Below are 20,647 nucleotides of genomic sequence, written 5' to 3'. Positions count from 1 at the left end.
CACGTCTCTTGCCGTTGGAACTTGAGGTGCTGGGAGCGTGCGTGTGAGTGGGCAGGACGGTCGTGCGGACGGCTGGGGATAACGGGGTAGGATCGTCTCTAGGGTCGTGTCTTGCCTGCCTGCTTTCACTGGCACCTGGGTTCCTCTGCCCTGCCCAGAGGGAGGCCAGAGATGAGATCTAGACACCAAGCAGGGCCCAACACAGACGGAATTCGAGCTGGCATGGGCAACAAGGCCACGTGACGAGGGCTTCCGTGCTCCTAATCCAGGGGCACACGTATTCTTCCCGAAACCCTGCGGGCTCCGCTCTCCTCCCTCCAGCTCGGAGCCCCAGACGTCACATGTGCAGCAACATCCAGAAGGGGAAACCCCTGTGCTTTCTTTCTCAGAGCCATGGGCCCCCGGGGTTGGTCAACCGGAGGGTGGGGGAGGACCCTGTGTACAGGGCATCACCCCGGGGTCCCCACGCATTCGTCGGTAAGAGCACGGAGCGCCAGGACTGACTGGGACTGGTCTACACACGGGGGAGTGGTGAGGACTCCCGGCCCCTCCCCTCGGGACACAGGGCACTGGGCCTGGGGAGCAGCGGTCCAGCCCGCTTTGCTGGGGCACCGGTGACAGTCACTGTTTCGTGGCTCTCTGGGTACCAGAGTGGGGCGTGTGGGAGGGCCCTGCAGAGGCACAGGTCAGCCCAGGGCAGTGATGATGGTGACACTAGGGACATCGAGTCCGTCGGTCAGCGTCTGAAAGCCGCCCAGCAGTGAGTAAGTGCAGCTCAGAGGCCACGTGAGCAAATCCTGTATAAACGGGCTGTGCCCTTGGAATAAAACATAGGTATGTGATGCTCACTTAAAAATGTCATGTCTCTTTAAATCAAACCTTCCTTTTTTTCCAGGCAAAATAAACAAATCGAGTGCAAGGCTCCGTTCCGCAGGCTGGGGCTCGGCACCCCTGGCGCAGCCTCGTTCCGGAGGTGCAGGAATTCATAATTGGCGTCCCCTTGTCACCAAGGCACCTTAATGGCATTTTAGAAATTATTTGTGGTGCGAGCAACGTTGATGGAAACCAGACTGGAAAAAAGTTAAGCCGTGCTCCAACCATATAACGAATCAGCTGTTCTTGGTTGTTGACGTTTTGTCCGAGCTGTTGCCTGTGTGCACACAGAATCCAATCGCAGGACTGCCCTTATGGTATTGGCACACTGTGAGTGTATTCTCTATTGTGCTTTTTTTTAAATGTTTATTTTTGAGACAGAGAGAGATAGAGCATGAGCGGAGGAGGGGAGAGAGAGAGAGGGACGCACAGAATCTGAAGCAGGCTCCAGGCTCTGAACTGTCAGCACAGAGCCCGATGCGGGGCTCAAACTCACGGACTGTGAGATCATGACCTGAGCTGAAGTCGGATGCTTTAACTGACTGAGCCACCCAGGCGCCCCTCTATTGTGCTTTTTAAGGGCTGTCGGGTTTCTTTCTTTTTAAGTGTATTTATTTTGAGAGGGAGACGGCGAGCAGGGGAGGGGCAGAAAGAGGAGAGAGAATCCCAAGCGGGCTCCACACTGTCAGCACAGAGCCCAGCCCGGTGCTCGAACCCACGAACCCCGAGATCATGACCTGAGCCGAAATCAAGAGTGGGACGCTTACCCAGCTGAGCCACCCAGGCGCCCCCAGTGGCTTTGGGCTTTCTGTCCTCGATCTCCCCTCCCCTACCCAGATCTGGAATCGATTTGAGGTCAAGTTTCCCCTGCTCCTGCTTTGCTTTTGGGTAAGGGGTTGCCGCCGTTAGGCGAAGGAAGGCAGGCTGTCGGGACGCAGCAGGAATTGTGCGTCTCCAGGGAAGGCCTCCTTCTTCTGCAGAATTTGTTCCCCTTAATGATCTCGCTGCTTTCATTGTCCAAACATTTTCCCGACTCCCTTATCTGAGAGCCCGGGAATTGTGCGGTCTGGAGACAGAGGCAGAGTGAAGCCTCATTAGAGCTTTGTCTTCAAATAGGGCAGCACAGACCCAGGGTGCGGAGGTAAGCCCCAGGCAGCGCGGGGTCACCGTGGCCCCGCGGCCCGGCCTTGCCCTCCCTCCCGGTAGGACGCGGGTGCTGTGTCCTCACGCTCCTTTACCCTGAGCTCAGACGGAGACTCGGGGCCGCGGTCCTCGGGCCGTGAGCGGCCAGCAGCAGCTGCGGTCCACGTGCTGTGTCCGGGTCGGGGGCAGAAGTGCAGGGAGCCTGCAGGGGAGCGTGTTGTGACTTCCCTCCGCGGCCCAGCCGCCGGAGGCTCCCAGAGGCCGAGCCCTGGGGAGACCTGGGGGAAGATGTGAATTCCAGCAGGTGTGAGCCGATTCACCTGTGGGATGTCCCGGGAGGGACCGAGGGCAGCACAGCCCTGGGGAACTGACACCAGCAGCTCGTCACCTTGAACGCGGTGGGACCCGCGGCCTCCTCCGGATGAACGAGACCTTCCTAAGGGCTCCTGTTCCTGTCTCTCCCACAGCCCCCACAGCAGGGCTCCCCCGTCTCAGGGCTGCGGCCCTCCTCACAGCACATCACTGCTGCCTGGAACCACCGTGGCCCCGAGCAGGTCGAGGCTCACTCCGGTCCTATGGGTGGGGCCGAGGTGTATGTGTGAGCTGTCTGCGGCCGCCCAGGCATGAGGATGTCTGGGCTGTCCTTGCCATCATTGTCACAATGAAGGACAGATGAAGCTTGCTTGCAAGAATGATCGTGTTTTATTTTATTTTTTTCGATGGAACGAGAGAAGATATTTGCAAACGACATATCGGATAAAGGATTAGTATCCAACATCGATAAAGAACTTATCAAACTCAACATCTAAAAAAACCAAATAATCCAGTGAAGAAATGGGCGAAAGACATGAATAGACACTTCTCCAAGGAAGACATCCAGATGGCCAACCGACCCATGAAAAACTGCTCAACTTCACTCATCATCAGGGAAATACAAGTCAAAACCACAAGGAGATACCGCCTCACGACCCTGTCAGAATGGCGAACATTAACAACTCAGTCAACCATAGATGTTGGCGAGGATGCGGAGAAAGAGGATCTCTTTTGCACTGTTGGTGGGAATGCAAGCTGGTGCAGCCACTCTGGAAAACAGTATGGAGGTTCCTCAAAAAACTAAAAATAGAAGTACCCTACGACCCAGCAATTGCACGACTAGGCATTTATCCACGGGATACAGGTGTGCTGTTTCGAAGGGACACACGCACCCCCGTGTTTATAGCAGCACTATCGACAATAGCCAAAGTATGGAAAGAGCCCAGATGTCCATCGATGGATGAATGGATAAAGAAGATATGGTATATATATATATATATATATATATATATATATATATATATATATACAATGGAGTATTACTCGGCAATCAAAAAGAATGAAATCTTTCCATTTGCAACTACGTGGATGGAACTGGAGGGTATTATGCTAAGCGAAATTAGTCAGAGAAAGACAAAAATCATACGACTTCACTCCTATGAGGACTTTGAGAGACAAAAAAGATGAACATAAGGGAAGGGAAACAAAAATAAAAACAGGGAGGGGGACAAAACAGAAGAGACTCATAAATACGGAGAACAAACTGAGGGTTGCTGAAGGGGTGCTGGGAAGGGGGATGGGCTAGTCAGGTGCTGGGCACTGAGGAGGGTACCTGTTGGGATGAGCACTGGGTGTTTTATGGAAGTGATGAGTCACCGATTCTGCTCTTAAAGCCAGGACGACACTGTATGCTAACTACCTTGAGAATAAAAAACATTTACAGTTAGTTTATTTATTTATTGGTAGAATCCCAAGGAGACCCTGTTGTCAACACAGAGCCCGATGCAGGGCTCGAACTCACGAACTCACAAGACCATGGCCTGAGCCCAAATCAGGAGTCGGTCACTTAACGCGACGAAGCCACCCAGGCGCCCCGAGAATGACCGTGTTTTAACGTTTACAGACGAAACTCGAGCACGGAAACGTCCTATACGCAGCTGCCCCAAGGGCCGATTGCGGGAGGAGCTGGGGGTCTGCTGATGGGCTGCGGGTGGGATGCACCTTCTCGTCCCATCACCATGTACGGTGACTGCTGCCTGCTCTGGAGGGGACGTTGAGGCTCCTGCCTCCGAGGCCTCTGGGACGAGGAGGTGGCTCTGACTCCTCCTGAGCTAGGCCCTGGCCTGGCCCCGCGTTCTGGCCTCCCTTGTTGAGTGATCCCTCGTGTCACAGGGCTGGCCTCTGGGAGAGCCCGCCCAGGCAGCCGCAGCAGGGGCCTCGGTGCCCCGTCATCTTCCCGCCTGCCGTCTCTACGGCAGGCCTCCTTCTCCCCTTCCCCCTCGTTCCTTCTGGAGTCAGGACCCTCCCAGCTGTCCACGACAGGACCCCACTCAGTTCTGTGAAAAGAATCAGGTACGTTCACATCTCACTTAACGGGAACGTGCCCTCACTGTCGAGCCTCGTCTCCTGACCACTTCATCCTGCGAGCCTGAAGCTCGGTCCCCATTAAACGGCCAGCCCCTGTCCCCCCGCCACCTCCTTTCTGGCCTCGGCCCCCCATCTTCCCACCTGGGAACCCCGCGGGGGCGAGAGAACGGCTCTCCCGAGGCCGTATGTTAATCCCCTGTACCTGGGGTGAGGGGCCCGCCTGCGAGAGAAGCACAGCAGACCGGCACACAAAGCTCTGCTCCTGATGACGCCCTTGACCTGCTCACCAGAACTGGGTCTCACGACCTCCAGACGTGCCCTTCACTGCCCCGGCCTCTGTCTGTGTCACTGCTTCCAGGGAGCACATGATACCTGCCATAGGGCGTAAACGCAATAAAACCTCACCCTAGGAAAGAAGACAGGAAACAACAGGCGGTGATCGCTAGTCCTGCCACACAGGAAGATGCAATTTCCTCCTCGGACAGTGGAGTCGTTCATCAATCAATCATATTGGCCACCCTTCATTTTGTTCTCTGTGAAGAGCTCTCCTGTCCACTGAGGAACAGATTCAGCTGCTGTGCTTTTTTTTTTTTTTTTTTTTGGCCTGGAATGCAGATGTGATGGCTGGGGTTGCGGCAGTTATTTTGGGTTCATGAGGAATGGCCAAGAACATCTGAGACTTTTAGCCCTCGGATCTTAAAGCTACTGGATCAGTGTCACCAAACCATTTACCTCCAGCCTTCTTGTTATATAAGGAAAAACATTAAATAAATACTAAGTTTCCTCTGAATCTGTGCTTCATCTTTTTTTATTTCTGCGTCTGAGCCACAGGCCTTGATGTTTTGCGTTCTAGTTTCCCTCAGATGTGGCCTTGTGTCAACATGAAGCTCAGAACATGAAGCTCTTCAACATGAAGAACAGACCCGGGAACTCCATCCCCTGAATGGGACCCCCCATCAGTATCTGTCTCCGGCTCCGTCCAGGGCCCAGTCTTACCCTCCGCCGTGTTTCCTCTTCACTCCCAGGAAGCTTGTGATACCTTTATCTTGGGGTGAAGAATTTGGATTTGTCAGAAGAACCTTTCTAGACACAGCCGGGGCCCATAAAATGCCCAACAGTGGTTTCAGAACCAAGTATGAAAAGTTGCACTTAAGTTCCACTTAAACAGAAACGCATTTTTCATTCATAGCCAAATTAAAAGGCTTCGGGATCTGTGAGTAATCTTGGGCTGCTCTTCCCCCCCCCCCACCCCCTTAACTGTCAGTCTCCTAATGTAACCATCTGGAATTCTTTTTAAAGTGCCATCCTATTCAGCATTTGGAAACGAGGGGCCCGGCTCTAAATGGAAAAAAATCTACATTTCATTGCAGAGGGAGAACTCGACGCCAATGTCCTATTCGACAGAGACCGCAGCAACCTGTATGCCTCGCGGACGGCAGAGGGGAGCTTCGGAAAATTCATTCCACGTGTGACGGGAGACCCCCAACTGGGGGAATGGACGCGAGAAATGGAAGATGCGCTCCCCGAAGACCCGGGCGCCTGCTGCTGTCTCCCTCTGACGTCCGTGGCACGAGGCTTTGTCACGTGAGGCCACGGCCTGGCTGACACGGAGCGCCAGTGCCCAGACGCTGCGAAGGTACTTGTCGTCTCCCTGCGGCTCCAGTGCGACCGTCTGTCCTGTCTTTTCATTTCCTGCATCAGCACCCCCCGCCCCGACCCACCGCCCCCGGAGGGTCTGGGCTGCCTCTCCCCGCGTCCTCACAAGCACCAGGGGAGGCGATGGTTAGTGCAGCTGACGGGTGACCAGCTCCGGTGGGGTGCAGACCTGACCTTCCTGCCCCCCTGGTCGTGGGGCAGGACCCGACAGCTAGTTCTGGCCCGTGAGCGGGAGTGAGTACGTCGTTCCTGGGTTGGGGCATCGAATAGCCTGTGTGTGACTTTCTAGAATCCCCCGCTGAAGTAATTATGGAAGCAGAAGTGAATTTGGAGCCCCCCCATAGGCTCAGACCCCCGAGTGGCTGGAGGGACCAGAATGGCCCTGCCCACCTGCAAAGTCATGGAGCAGGAGGGACAAATATGTCCGTTTTGAGCCTGAGGTTGGTAAGCCACGGCCTGCAGTCCAAATCTGGCTCGCTACCTGTTCTTTAAATGAGGTTTGCCTGGGACACAGCTTGCCCGCTCGTTCATGGGTTATCTGTGGCCGCTGTTTTGCTGCAATGACAGAGTTGAATAGTTGTCACAGAGACCCTGTGGGTCACAAAGCCTCACATATTTTCCATCTGGCCGTTTACATACAGAGTTTATCAGCCGTGTTTTCAGCCACTGCCTTTTTGTGACTGGTTCTTACCACAGCCTAACCAGCCTCTCCCGGTGGCTTACAGAGCACAGTCTTTAAAGCTTGTTAATCTCGTGGGCTAAAAAAAAATAGGGTTACGTTATGTTTAGTTTACATTTCTTTGATTATTCCTGGAGTCCCACCATTTTCCATTTGTTCAGTGGCCGTATTTCTCTTTTGACTGTTGATACTCGTTGCCATTTTTTTCATGAAGGGCTGAGTGATTTTCCTCTTGATCTGGTTGAGTTCTCAAAGGAGGGAGGGTATTAATCGTTTGTAGCTTACATTTGATTTATTCTACCGAGTCTCAGTTTAGGAAAGAAATAGTCCCTTCCCTCCAGAAGTTGGATGAATACTCAGTTATATTTGCTTTAGTCTTTGTATTGGGTTTAAAAGCATATTTTAATCCAGCAGCAATCTTAGCACAGGGAGAGGGTAAGGGACGGGGTGGGATGCTTGTCTCAAACTATTTGTCGCTCAGCTTCCCCTCACCCATCGTGTTTTTGATGCTTACCTCTTGTAGTTTGATAAGTTCTTCTGTATTGAAATGGCCCATGTTAAGGCTAGTTTTTCTGTCGCACGGATTATCCTGATTATTGTCGCAAAATGCTTTCCTCATAGTTTCACGGTTTACACGTGAAAACGCAAGCGTGAAGGTCTCACGTGTGCACACAGTCGACCGTACAGAGAGGGCTGTCGCCACAGTGAGGCAGTACCCGTCGTAGAAACGGCCCGGGAGGCAAGCAAAACTCTAAGACGTTAAGAGCTACAAATGTTTGTCCGAAGCGGTTTTACGGTTTTCTCCATCTTTCCAGTTCTGGCCATTTTCACAATCTTCTCATATGCACAATAATGGAAAACTAATTTATTTTGTGGGAAAAACCGCCTCCCAGGATGGAACCTCGCTCCCCGAATGCCTTTGCCTGCCTGCGCTGTTGACTGCCGTCGTGAGAGTTCTGCCGCGCGTCTGGAACGCTCCTGCCTTTTAATTTCTCCGCGGCCGTTTCCTATCTTGCCAGGAGCTGCCGCGGTCACCCCCTTAGCTACTCACGAAAAGACCCTTATATCCTTCTGCTAGTTTTTCAGGACTCGGTCTCTATTGAGATTTAGATCAGTTCTGGTGAAAGCCTGACTCCTGCGGGGAAGCCACGGGAGGCCGGCCGCGGGAGATAGGAACCGGGGGCTTCCAGAATTCTGGGCCCACATCCCCGCCCGCCCGCCCGCCCCACCTACCATGTTCTTTTCTCCTCCGCCTTTGTGTGCCCCCCACCGGCCTCCCCACCACGCTGGCTGCCACACCAGAGACTGGAATCCCGCTCCCCGCTGACCGCCCTCACCGTTAGCACCGCTGGGCTCGTGCGCCCCCGGAGGCCCCCGTCCGCCCCTGGTGCACGCCTCTGCCGTCACTCGTTTGCATTTAGCGGATCTCTTCCTCTCTGGTCTGATACACTCTTCTAGCGTCCCAGGGCTGTCCTTCTAGAACGCAGAGCTCAGATCAGGGTGTTTGCCCAAAACACCTACTGTTGACTTTGCTGCCCCGACACCCGTCCTGCTCTCACTGCACAGTGTCTGTCTCATACTCTTGGTACCTGAGCCTCAGCATTTCCTAGAGCAGGAGCTCATCACGCACAGAGCTGCTCTTTGTTGCATCACGAGGGCCCTCCTTCGTCCCCAGCATCTGTGTCTGCACACCCGCCCCTCGTGACCAGCCGTGTGTGCTCTGTAGTTTGCTTTGCCTCTTTTCTTTCTTTGTTCATTTGTTTCTTAAAGTCCACATATGAGCGAAGTCCTGTGATATTTGTCTTTCTCTAATTTCACTTAGCATAATCCCCTCTGGTTCCATGCACGTAGTTGCAAATGGCAAGATTTCATTCTTTTTGATTGCTGAGTAATATTCTATTGTATATATACCGCATCTTCTTTATCCATTCATCCATCGGTGGACATCTGGGCTCTTTCCATACTTTGGCTATTGTCGATAGTCGGGGTGCATGTGTCCCTTCGAAACAACACACCTGTATCCGGTGGATAAATGCCTAGTAGTGCAGTTGCTGGGTCCTAGGGTAGTTCTATTTCTGGTTTTTCGAGGAACCTCCATACTGTCTTCCAGAGCGGCTGCACCAGCTTGCATTCCCACCAACAGTGCACGAGGGTCCCCCTTTCTCCACGTCCTCGCCAACAAGAGCTATTCTCCATGGAGCATTTTTATATGTCAGGCGCTGTGCTAAGAGCTTTATATATATTAACATATGGATTTCTCATAACTCTGTGGGGACGATATTATCAGTATCTTCATTTTATAGACAAGGACACGAGGTGTAGGAGGCCCAGGTAAACCGCCCGAGCTCTCACGACCCCTGCCAGGTGCGGTGGGAAACCCTGGCCCGACCCTGGCCCGGTGTCTGTGATGCCAGAGCCCACGCTCCTGGCCACTGGGCCGCATTTCCACGCTTTCTTCTCTGACTTGCTCTTTCCGGGTGTCCGCGCCCTGTGCTGACCCAGGCAGACATCCACACCCTGGGTCGTGCTCGTTCGGACCCCTAAACCACGACACTGACACTGGCCGGGAGGGGCAAGGCGTTTATCCAGAGCAGGAACTGGCTCCGGGGGCCCTTGGCGGCCCCTCCCGGCTCCGGGCTGGGTGATTTGTGCAAAGGCGTCCTGGACCGCGGCCACGGACCAGTCAGGGCACCGCGGGAAAACGGAAGCGCGTTTGGGACGTCGTGTGTCAGCTCGGCTCTTCGTCCGGGTTCCTACTTCAAGACGGGAGAGGGGGACAGCTATGCGGTCAGCCCGGGGTCGGAAGGTTCCATGTCCCGGGCCGCGTCCGCGTCTTACGGGGTGGCGTGGGGGGGGCGGGCTCTTCCTAGATGTGCTGCTTTTCAAAGCTCCGGCTTCAGTGACGTCGCTCTGACGTCAGCTGACGTGGATGGGAGCATTTACTCCGTGGGAATCAGCACAGTCTATGCAGCACTCAGCAGAACACCACCGGGTGGGATCCACTGGTTCAGGGCGCAGACTCCACCGTCACGAGGCCTGGGTGTGCGTCCCCACAGCAGCACGCGCCAGCTGGATGGCTCTCTGAGCCTCAGTGTCCCCGACGGCCAAGACAGGGATGCAAACAGCAGCGTCATAGGGCAGGCGTGAGGCTTATGTGAAACGATGCGTGTCCAGGGCTTGGCAGAGCGTCTGCCCCTCGTCAAGCCTCAACAAGGGGTGTCGATTATTTAAAAAAGATTTTTTTTTACTGTCTATTTACTTTTGAGAGAGAGAGAGAGAGTGCACACAAGCGGGGGAGGGGCAGAGAGAGAGAGGGAGACACAGAATCCGAAGCAGGCGCCAGGCTCCGAGCCGTCAGCACAGAGCCCGACGCGGGGCTCGAGCCCACGGACCGCGAGATCACCACCCGAGCCGAAGTGGGAGGCTCAACCGGCTGAGCGCTGCAGGTGCCCCATGGGTGTTGATTATTATCCCTACTAAGCAGGATAAGGAAGAGCGCAAAAATGACGAGGTGAGCACGGCCACTAAAATGCCTTTGCGCCCTCGACCACAACACAAGGCGCCAGGGAGACAGGAGCGAAAACAGGGGCGCGCGTTCCCGGCAGGACGGACGCGCGTCGGGGGGGTCCTGCGCGAGCCAGGAGGTAGCGGACGGACCGGCAGGAGGAGGCTGTTCTGGGCAAACAGAAGGAGTGGCTCGCAGTCGACTCTCCTCGTGGATTCCAGAGGCGGAGCCACGGGGGCCTGTGGGATGGGGTCTGAAGTCCGCAGACCGGGGCACCAATCCACGTCGGGCGCTTCTGTGACCTTGACCCGACCTTTGCGGGCCTGTGCCGTCTCCTCTCCGGACTGAAGAGAACCGACTTCTGCCGCAGGAATGACGGCCAGCGCTGCGTGTGGGGATGACCTCGGGGGAACCGCCGAGCGGCTGAGTCATCAGGGGGCCCGGCCGGGGCCGCCGCCGAGGGCACGTGGAGCCTCGACGTGTGGCCGGCACGCTGGGCGGGGCCCCTTCCCAGCAGGGGCGTCTCAGCGCTCTTTCGGGAGCCGCGTCTCCTGCTGCAGAGGGCCTGGAAACGGGGACCTCAGGTGTTCTGTGTCCTCGTGAGCGGGCCCCTCGCTTTATCCTCCTCCCGTAACAACGACAGTTCCAACCGTTCTGGGTCCCTCATTTACTAGAGAACGCTTCTTTTTTACTTTACTTTACTTTTATTTTATTTTATTTTACTTTACTTTTTCCTTTACTTTATTTTTTTATTTTTTATTTTATTTATTTTATTTTATTTATTTTACTTTTTACTTTATTTTTTTATTTTTTATTTTATTTTATTTTACATTACTTTTTACTTTATTTTTTTTTATTTTGTTTACTTTTATTTTATTTTATTTTACTTTACTTTTTCCTTTACTTTATTTTTTTATTTTATTTTATTTTATTTTATTTATTTTACTTTTTACTTTACTTTATTTTTTTATTTTTTATTTTATTTTATTTTATTTTACATTACTTTTTACTTTATTTTTTATTTTGTTTAATTTAATTTCATTTTATTTTACTTTACTTTTTCCTTTCCTTTACTTTATTTTTTTATTTTTTATTTTATTTTATTTTATTTTATTTATTTTACTTTTTACTTTTTTACTTTACTTTATTTTTTATTTTTTATTTTATTTTATTTTATTTTACATTACTTTTTACTTTATTTTTTTATTTTTTTATTTTGTTTAATTTAATTTAATTTAATTTTACTTTACTTTTTACTTTATTTTTTTAATTATTTATTTTATTTTATTTTATTTATTTTACTTTTTACTTTATTTTTTTAATTTAATTTAATTTTATTTTACTTTACTTTTTCCTTTACTTTATTTTTTTATTTTTTTTTTATTTTATTTTATTTTATTTATTTTACTTTTTACTTTACTTTATTTATTTTATTTTATTTTACTTTTTCCTTTACTTTACTTTATTTTTTTATTTTTTATTTTATTTTGTTTTATTTTATTTTATTTATTTTATTTTACTTTACTTTTTACTTTATTTTTTTAATTATTTATTTTATTTTTTATTTTATTTTATTTTTTATGTTACGTTACATTACGTTACGTTACGTTATGTTACGTTACATTACGTTACATTAGAGGGAGAGGGAGAATCCCAAGCAGGCTTCAGGCTCAGAGCAGAGCCCAACGCAGGGCTTGATCCCACGACCCTGAGATCATGACTCGAGCTGAAATCAAGAGTCAGATGCTCAACCGACTGAGTCCCCCAGGGGCCCCACAAACAAACATTTTAGTAGGAGTTTCTAATTTCACTTTCTTTTTACCACCATATGAAATTACTTTATGTAACTATTCATTTTCTCTTGTGTTTGTTTTTTTTCAACTAGAACATAAGCCCTGTGAGGTTTTGGACTTGGTCTGTTTTATTCACCATGGAATTGCCAGCATTAAGAAACGTACCTGGCAATATCAGTATTCATTACATGAATGAATGAATGGATTTTTCTTTACAAAAGCGTTGTTTTTTCACGTGAGACACTTCCAGTCACTTCCAGCGTTGTCAGAATATCGTGGCTAGGTGTATCTCCTGACCTCCATAAACTTGGGAAACAGGGAGATAAGAGTGAAATTCATAATAAACAAGGTTAGTTCATAACAGACCGAAAGGTGCAAAGTCGTCTCAAAGAGGCAAAGTGCGTTAAGGTTCGTGAGGTGTGACGTAACACGGCCGAATGTACTAACGCAGGTAAAGGCTGTGACCAAAAAGAGGTTGGACAGTGATGGACGTACAAATGGAAAGGTAGTTGGAGGGCTGAACTTGGGCCGTTTCCTCTGAGGACGCAGGGGAGGCATCCTGGTTGCTGGATTCGAGTGTTGAGTTCCTGTTGAAGGGCTCCCCCACCACGACAAGTGGCCACTGGTTTATCATGACCTCTTCTTGAGTTCCCTCTCACCCCGCCATTTTCTTGATGGCCCCTTACCTTCCCAGCCAGGTCTGCTTTTTTGGGGGAAAGTGTGCGGGTCATAATTACCAGAGGCCCCTGGACCCTACAACTGTTGTACTTCTCTTTGTGACACAACTAACATAACAAATTCTGGTGTTGTATATCCTTCTCCTCACCCTGCTAATGGGAGTCTAGCCCCGTTCCCCACGTGCTAGCAGTTATGGTGTTGAGCCTGCACAGCCATGGGTCAGGCCGACATTTTGGGTTGTTCACCGTGAAGAATGTTCCTTAGTGAAAGCTCCAAAGAGGCCACCATCATCTCTTGGAGCTACCATGACTTTGCTATGGGTCACTCCCCTATGATCCAAACATCTTTGGGAAGAACTGAAGTGGTCTTTGTAACAAACATATGGCACCAGCAGTACCCACCTGGAAAATTCTTCCAGGGAGGCCAGTATTTCTCCAGCCACTTCTCCTCTCCTCTCTGAGAATGACCTTCAAGGCCACTTGGGATCGCTGTCACAGCATGTCGTTTTGTCCAGCCACTGAGCCTGTGCCTTGTGCAGGCTAGAGCACTAGTCACCAAGGGCCATAGTCTTTAGTAGCAAGAGCCCCTGGGAAACACCGGGCCTCACACCCATGATGAGAGCTCCCTGTCCGACTGACTACCAACTCACTGGACTTGGTTCCCAACGTTCCTGTATTTTATTGATTCCAGAGGTTACATCTGCATCCAAAGACCAAAATTTCTTCACCATTCAAGACCAAGACATTTTAATAAACCTACCTCAGTCTCCAAGGGCAATTTCTCTCTAATAAATTTATGTTTCCATAGCGGCAGCATCATTAAAACAGGTTTTACGGCTTGTCTTCATATAGTAACGACTTTGAAGGGACATAATAATTCAGATATACAACCCTAGGATCTTTGTTGGAGACAAAGCTTTCCTCAAAAGCCCTTTTTAGTGTATTCATTCTTAACTCAGCCGCTGGGCAGTCTCACTGTGAGTGTTAGCGTTTTCCATTCCTAAGCACATTCTAGTTTTGCTTACACGTGTGAAAAGAGGTTGTTTTATATTCTTAAATCTCCCTTTTAATATTCAAAGGCCATTTTAAAGTTTCTGAAGGATGAGCGTGGAAATAATACTTTCGCAAAGAATGTACCCAGCTGTCCTCAACCCTGGCTCTGCTTTAAAATCACCTGAGGTGCTTTGAAACTACCTGCCCAGGTCCCATGTCACAAGAAGTAAGTCACAGGCTCTGGGGGTGATGCCTAGGTGACTCACATGTGTGCAACCACGCATGCGAGTCACAGAGCCCTAAACCTGGCTAGGGTGAGGTGCCAGAGGGGAGGTCAGAGAGCCCTGGAGACCCAGGTGGGGCCCCCACTTTCCTACAATGAGAAACTGTTGGATGCTCACCAACCAGGGGTCTCACTGTCTTGGGCACAGTGACCAAGACACGGAACTTTTCGGATGAAAACAGGAGGGTCTCAGGAGACCTAGGATGGCCACCCTACTTGTGGCTCAACACAAAGTGCTCTCCATACTCTACGTTGGAATGAGGCCGCCATGACTTTGTGGTCTTCATCTCTTGGCCAACGCCACCTGGATTTCTGAGCTCATCCAGGGGCCCTCCCTCTGATGGACACGCAGACCCGCTATGGTTTCTCTGCTCAGTCATTTAGTTGCTGGGAGAAGGGATTTCCTCAGAGTTTGTTTAGAGCATGGCTTGGAGCCTTGACCATTAGGAAGCATTGTTTGCTAATCTGTGCTTGAGCATGGGTGCCTTTCCTTGGGCCTGACTTTATTGAATCTCCAGGATATGGGGGAAGAGGAGGAAGGTACCAATGTTTATTGTGAGCTGTTTTATGTATGTGATCTCATGTGATCCTTCTAGCAACCTTATGAAGTCGGTTCTTTCAGATGAGAGAGAAAGCTGAATCCCAGACAGGTTAGGTCAACCGTCCAGAACAAACTCAGATCTATACGACTACAACTCTGTATTCTCCACACAGCGTTATCTCTTTAAAGGCTTGATCGACAAGGTGAACAGGGAAAATTGCAGATTTCTGGTGATTTTGTAAAGTAGCTCTGTAGGCTGCTCCTTGCTGGGAGAAAGCACTGAGCGCTGCTACGGCAAGTTCTCAGTTGTCTTGGTGGATGTGGGAAAGGATGCCACATAGCATGTGGGGTTAGCTTCAATTCAGAGCATCACATCAGGAAAAGGCGATTCTGCTCGTGAGTGTGTCAGAGCAAACAGCTGGGATATAAGGAAACATGATGTCGAGCACTGCAGCTGGAAAAACAGGAGTCAAGGCCTCAAGAGGCCACTTTTCTGTTCAGTCCTGATGCCTCCAGTCCAGTCATTGGGGCAAAATGTCCCAGGTCTCCTGAGGACATGGACAGGATCGTGGGTGGGTCAAGCTGGAAATGGTCATCTATGGAGCCATAGGGGGTGGAAGACTGTCCAAGTGCCCAGGAATGTTCTTCCAAAAGACAATTTTTGCTATAAATGGCATCTCATCTGTGATAATTTAAAAATAGAATTTATTTTGGTAAATGCTGATGGTGATTTTTTTTCAAATAAAAAATACCATATTAATTATGCGTTCCTTTTCATCTTGACCAACTATCTGGTTAGAAGACCATGGTTGCAGATGCAGTATATCCTGATCAACTAGTGAGTACCCAGAAAACATGTCCCATTCACTCATTCAGAAATACGCTGAAGAGGAGACAGACCTTCACGCCTGCCCATATCAGGCTTTCAGCCCGGACACCCTAACATAGAGACAGATTAACAGAAGAACAACAGCTGATTAACTCATGCAGTTTGCATCACGTGGGAGAAGCCCAAGTGAAGGGTAACTCAAAACGCTGTCGTAGAACTCTGGCTTACGTGGCATCTGCATCTGCAGAGAAGGGACAGGACGCAGGAAGGTGGTCCCAGGCATACGAGGGCTATGGACTGTTGAGAATATTCTGCTTGCAGAGGCCTCTGGTGCAGCTGAGTGTCTTGAGTAAGAGGAGAATTTATGTCCTACCCTCAGACAGTAAAGGAGGCTAGAGGGAGCTTGCCATGTGTTTGCTGCTTCTTCATTGCCTGTGGCTCAGAATAACTTTTAAGTCAAAGAAGCATATTTTGGGGTGACATATGATGGTTTCCTTCAGTGTGTTGAGTGTCTACTCAGATCCAGCATTGTGCTAGGTGATGGAAAACAGTAGCAAATGCCTGGTCCCCGTGCTCACAGACCAGTGAGGGAGACAGACAGCTGACCAGTGCCTGTAACTGACTGTGGTCGACCCAATCCTCATAAAGATGGCCTAGGTCACCGTAGGTGCCCATAGCAGATGATTCAGGGAGGACTTCCTGGAGGAGGTGAGCTATATCCTGAAATCTGAAGCATGAGTTGGATAGAAGGTGGCTGAGGTTGGGGTGGGGCTGGATAGAGAATATTCCAGGCAGAGGGAACAGTGAAAAGCAGTATTTGGGGAAATAGAAAATGTTTAGTATAAGTGAAGTGTGCATGTGTGTGCATGTGTGTGCGTGCACGTGCATGGGGGAAATGGGGTACGGGTGGTAGTACTGGAGAGAGATTGCAGGATCGAGATCATGCAGGGTTGTGAGCCATGTAACAAACTCTGAAGTTTATTCTAAGCACACCCAGGAATTATTGATGGGCTTACACCCAGGGAATAATAAGATCAGATCTGAGATTTGGGAATGACTGCAGGGTCAGACTGGACAGGGGAAAGGGGGTGCCAGTTAGGAGGAAAAATCCAGAAATCCAGTTGTGACAGGATGCGGCCTGATTGGGGTGGTAGCTGTGGAGCTGGAGAGTAGACCGATTCGGGAGATGTTTAGCGGTAGAATGGACAGGATTTGGGAAGAGGGACAAGGTGGAGAGAGGGATGGTTTGAGCATCCAGCCGTCCTCACAGCTGATGGGCAGGGAGGGGTGTTGGTGGACTTTAACTTGGTTATGTTGTGCTAAGGTGGGTGCCCGAATGGGACTATTAGGAAGTTGGACATATGGGATAGATTTGTGGCTTTGAAAGTCACCAGCCTGTGACGAGGTGTAGAAGGTCTCAGGGAATGGCATGTGGAGGAAAGGGAAGAGGGCACAGCCCAGAACTGCGTAGATGCCGCATGTAGGGTATGGACAGAGGGCGAGGCGCTCTGGGGAAGACTAGGAAGGAGGGGTAGGGAGGTCGGAGCATCAGTAGGAAGTTCTAGCATCCTCCAACCCCCACTAAGAGAGTATTTTAAGGAGGAGGAAGTAGTCAGAAGGGTCTACAGGTGCCAAGAAGCCAAGCTGGAAAAGGATGAGGTGTGTCCATGGGATTGGGCCTATGGGTGTCCCCCGGGAGGCAGGTCTGGAGGGGGAGGTGACAGCCAGGGTACAGCAGGCAGAAATGCCAGGGGGGACGGGGGGTGAGGACAGTAAGGCTGCACCCCGTTTAGGATGTTGGGTGGGTAGCAGCTGGAGGGGTCTGTGGAGCGGGGTGGTGGTCTCGGTGGTGAAGACCAGGCTCACTGAGGACTTGACCAACACAGAGAAGGAGAGGCTGGAGAGACGGGCGGTGGTGGCCGGGGAGGGCACAGTGCACACGTGGAGATCCACAGTCACGCTTCCTCCCACCTCTGGACATCTGTCCCTGGACACCAAGGTCCAGCTGAGCTCATCGTACAATATCCCCTAGAAGCCAACAGCAGTTCTCAAACAGTGGTCACTGTATTGTAGAAAGGCTTTTGGGTGTACGAGCAGGACTGCCTTCGGGGGACACTTGAGTCCCTCGACATAAAGTGGGACTCAGACCTTTCCCAGGGAACGCTGCACCTGACGAGGGCCAGGTGTACCAATCACGGCGCCTTCTTGCTGAGACAGGTGTCACCTCTTGTACAGGTGAGGGCACAGAGGCACAGATGTTAGGGGAGTTATTCAAAACCAACTTGGTTGTACCAAGAGGCAGAACCAAGACCTGAACTGAGTCCCACATCTTAAGTTCATCCATTATGAAATTATCCACTCGGTGCCTTTGACATGGGGAAATCCTCAGCTTCCCTTCTTGTTTTCCCCAGTCCGTAAATGGGACTTTTCCTGTCTGTTTAAGGAGCCATTTTAGGATTATACTTCTCAACAGTTGATTAAGCATGGGTGGATCTTAGTGTCTGATGTAGAGTGTCTTTTTAAGTGTTCAAAGATTTTCTTGGGAAATATTTCCTCACCTCCCCCCCCCAAAAAGACTCTTCAAAAATGATATTGGGACAATTGGCTATCCTCATGAAAAATAATCAAATTAAACCTCTAACTTACACCATCCATCAAAATAAATTCCAGAGGGACTGGAGTGCTAAATGAATGAAGTCAAACCATAAAAGTTGTAGAAGAAAAGGAAGGATTATTTATAACTTAGGGGTGAAGACGCTTCCCACACAAGATGCAAATTCAGAAGCTGTAAAAGGAGAGATTGATAGACTTGATTACACGTATGAGGATGTGATTACAGCATTGTTTATAATGGTGAGAAATGAGGCGCAATCTAAAGATTCTGTAAAAGGAACTATTTAAATGCAATATTGAGCATGTGCGTCACGAAGAGGTCACGTCGCCTCGCGGTTAAAAACGTGGCCTTCTGACGCCAGACTGCCTGGGACTGGATCACCTGTCCATCACTTAACCGTGTGTCTTTGGGAAAACAAGCTCTTCAATTTCCTCGTCTCTAAATTCAGCAGAATGATTTGATTTATCTTACAGTTCCTGTGCGATTGAGTGAGCTAATCACGTAAAGTACTGGGAGTCTGTCCGTATGCCCAGGGAACAACCTGTCCATCAGTACAGGCCGATGTCAGTGCGATCTCAGGCGTGTTATTACAAAGTGGGGACGATGTGTAGAGGAGCGTTCCATTCAAATAAAAATGAGTCCATATTAACGTCTGCGTGTGTGGACACGAGGAGCAGAAAAGACCGCAGACGGGACAACCGCCAGCCTGCGAATGGCTGTTACGTCTGGGGGGCGCGGAGGGCGGGATTGGAGAGCAGTGTTTACAGTCCACACCATGTGCTCTGCATGGCTTTAGTCTTTCCCGGGAGAACGAGGTTACACAGTTTGTGTTGAGGAAGAAGCAGGGAGGCAGGGCCGATGTCTGTCACAGTCTTCGCCGTCAGCCTGGGAATAAACTTCATGGTGTCAAAGTCCGAACACCTGTGTGGGGACGCGGGCCCTGTCCTCTGGCACAGCTCCCAGTTCTTGGAAGAGGGAGGAGAGAAGGAACCAGAAACGGTAGCGCAAGCCCGTCGTTCCGATGATCTTTATGATTAATGGAAAAATCAAATCTTAGGCAGCTGCTACATAAAGCCGGCATTAATTCAAATGGAACATTGAGTTACATTTTGAATAAAGGACCAATTTTCTTTTCTCCATCAGACCATTAGCGTTCTTCTGAAAACTTCTTTCCAGATTTGTGCATGTTTTAAATAAGAAGAGGGGCTTTCTCATAAATTCCCAGGCTAGTGGAAGGAGGACAATCAAGGGTCTTTGTGTCTGTGTGTGTCTGTGTCTGTCTGTGTCTGTGTGTGTGTGTCTGTGTGTGTGTCTCTGTGTGTCTGTGTGTGTCTGTGTGTGTTTTCAGTCACTGATCTATTGACTTGGTTTGTCATTGTCTTCACACCTCCAGGGAGGGGACATAATTTAGAGGGGCAAACTCATGGCTTGGATAGAACCAGGGTCAGGAGTCAGGAAACCCGACTCCCCCTCTCCCTGAAGGCAGTGGTTGGTTGTGTGTCCTTGAGCAAATTGCTGAGTTCTGTAGCTGTCAGTGCAGAGATAGATCAGTTCCCATATGATGACTTTGGTCCCTTTTACTTTCCAAAATTCCAAGATTTGCCGTAGGATTTTATTTTCAAAACCAAACACAAAACAATCCCTCTCGACACGGGGCTCGAACCCATGAGCCATGAGATCATGACCTGAGCTGAAGTCAGATGCTTAACCGACTGAGCCACCCAGGCGCCCCAAGAGTAGTTTCCTTAACTTCATTTTTGAATCACTCATTGCAAGTATACAGAAATACAGTTGATCTTTGTACATTGCTATTATATCCTGCAACTTTGCTGAACCCATTTACTGGTTCCAGTAAGTTTTTTGATTTGGAGGATTCCTTATATATAGCATTATTTCATATGCAAATAGAAATAGTCTTACTTCTTCCTTTCCAATATGGATGCCTTTTATTTCTTTTCTTGCTTAATTGCACTGGCTACAGCCTCCAGTACAATGTCGAGTCTTGTCTTGCTCCCGATCTTTAGGGGAAAGCACTCGGCCCTTCACCTCTAAGTGTGATGTTACCTGTGGGGCTCTTGCAGATACCTTTTATCCTAGGTATTTTCTTTCTTCCTTCCTCCCTTCCTTCCTTCCTTCCTTCCTTCCTTCCTTCCTCACTCCCTCCCTTCTTTCCTTCCTTCCTCCCACTCCTTCCTTTCTTTCTCCCCCCTCCCTCACTTTTCTTCCTTCCTTCCTCCCTCCCCTCCTTCCCTTCCTCCTTTTCCCTTTTCTTCCTTCTTCCCTCCCTTCCTTTTCTTCCTTCCTTCCTCTTTCTCTTTCTTTCTTTCTTTCTTTCTCTCTCTCTCTCTCTCTCTCTCTCTCTCTCCCTCCCTCCCTGTCTCTCTTTCTCTCCCTCTCTCTCTCTCCCTCCCTCCCTCCCTTCCTTCCTGTTGAGTTTTCTCAAACTTCAGATTTAGAAAAGATGCAGAAATGGAAGAGAGCACTGCCTTGTCCGTCTCACCCAGTTTCTTTTATTGTTACCATATTTCATCATGGAAATATTGTTACCATATTTCATCATTTGTCAAAACTTAGGAAGATGCCATTAGTACATTAGGATTAACTGAGCTCCGGACAGACTTTTTTGAGGTTTCTTATTGTTAAGTGCTGACAATTCTGTAT

At 49.6% G+C, this 20,647-nt stretch overlaps 2 long non-coding RNA genes across 2 annotated transcripts in view; one reads left to right on the top strand and one right to left on the bottom strand.

The window, feature by feature from the left end:
- LOC132668580 (uncharacterized) overlaps positions 1 to 20,647 on the top strand; it is a 154,070-nt gene that overhangs the window by 31,251 nt on the left and 102,172 nt on the right. Inside the window, exon 3 of the long non-coding RNA XR_013556498.2 lies at positions 5,787 to 6,052. This is a non-coding gene — a long non-coding RNA (uncharacterized LOC132668580). The remainder of the gene's footprint in view (positions 1 to 5,786; positions 6,053 to 20,647) is intronic.
- LOC145715525 (uncharacterized) lies at positions 3,429 to 5,488 on the bottom strand. The gene is made up of 3 exons (XR_014137748.1): positions 5,413 to 5,488; positions 4,619 to 4,822; positions 3,429 to 4,385 (listed from the first exon to the last, which is right to left on the bottom strand). It is a non-coding gene; the product is annotated as an uncharacterized LOC145715525 (long non-coding RNA).

This window comes from Panthera onca, chromosome B3, assembly GCF_046562875.1.
Source record: "Panthera onca isolate mPanOnc1 chromosome B3, mPanOnc1 haplotype 2, whole genome shotgun sequence".
NCBI classification, from domain to species: domain Eukaryota; kingdom Metazoa; phylum Chordata; class Mammalia; order Carnivora; family Felidae; genus Panthera; species Panthera onca.
The sequence above is the reverse complement of the archived record's forward strand: the minus strand, read 5'-3'. Positions and strand labels throughout refer to the sequence as shown.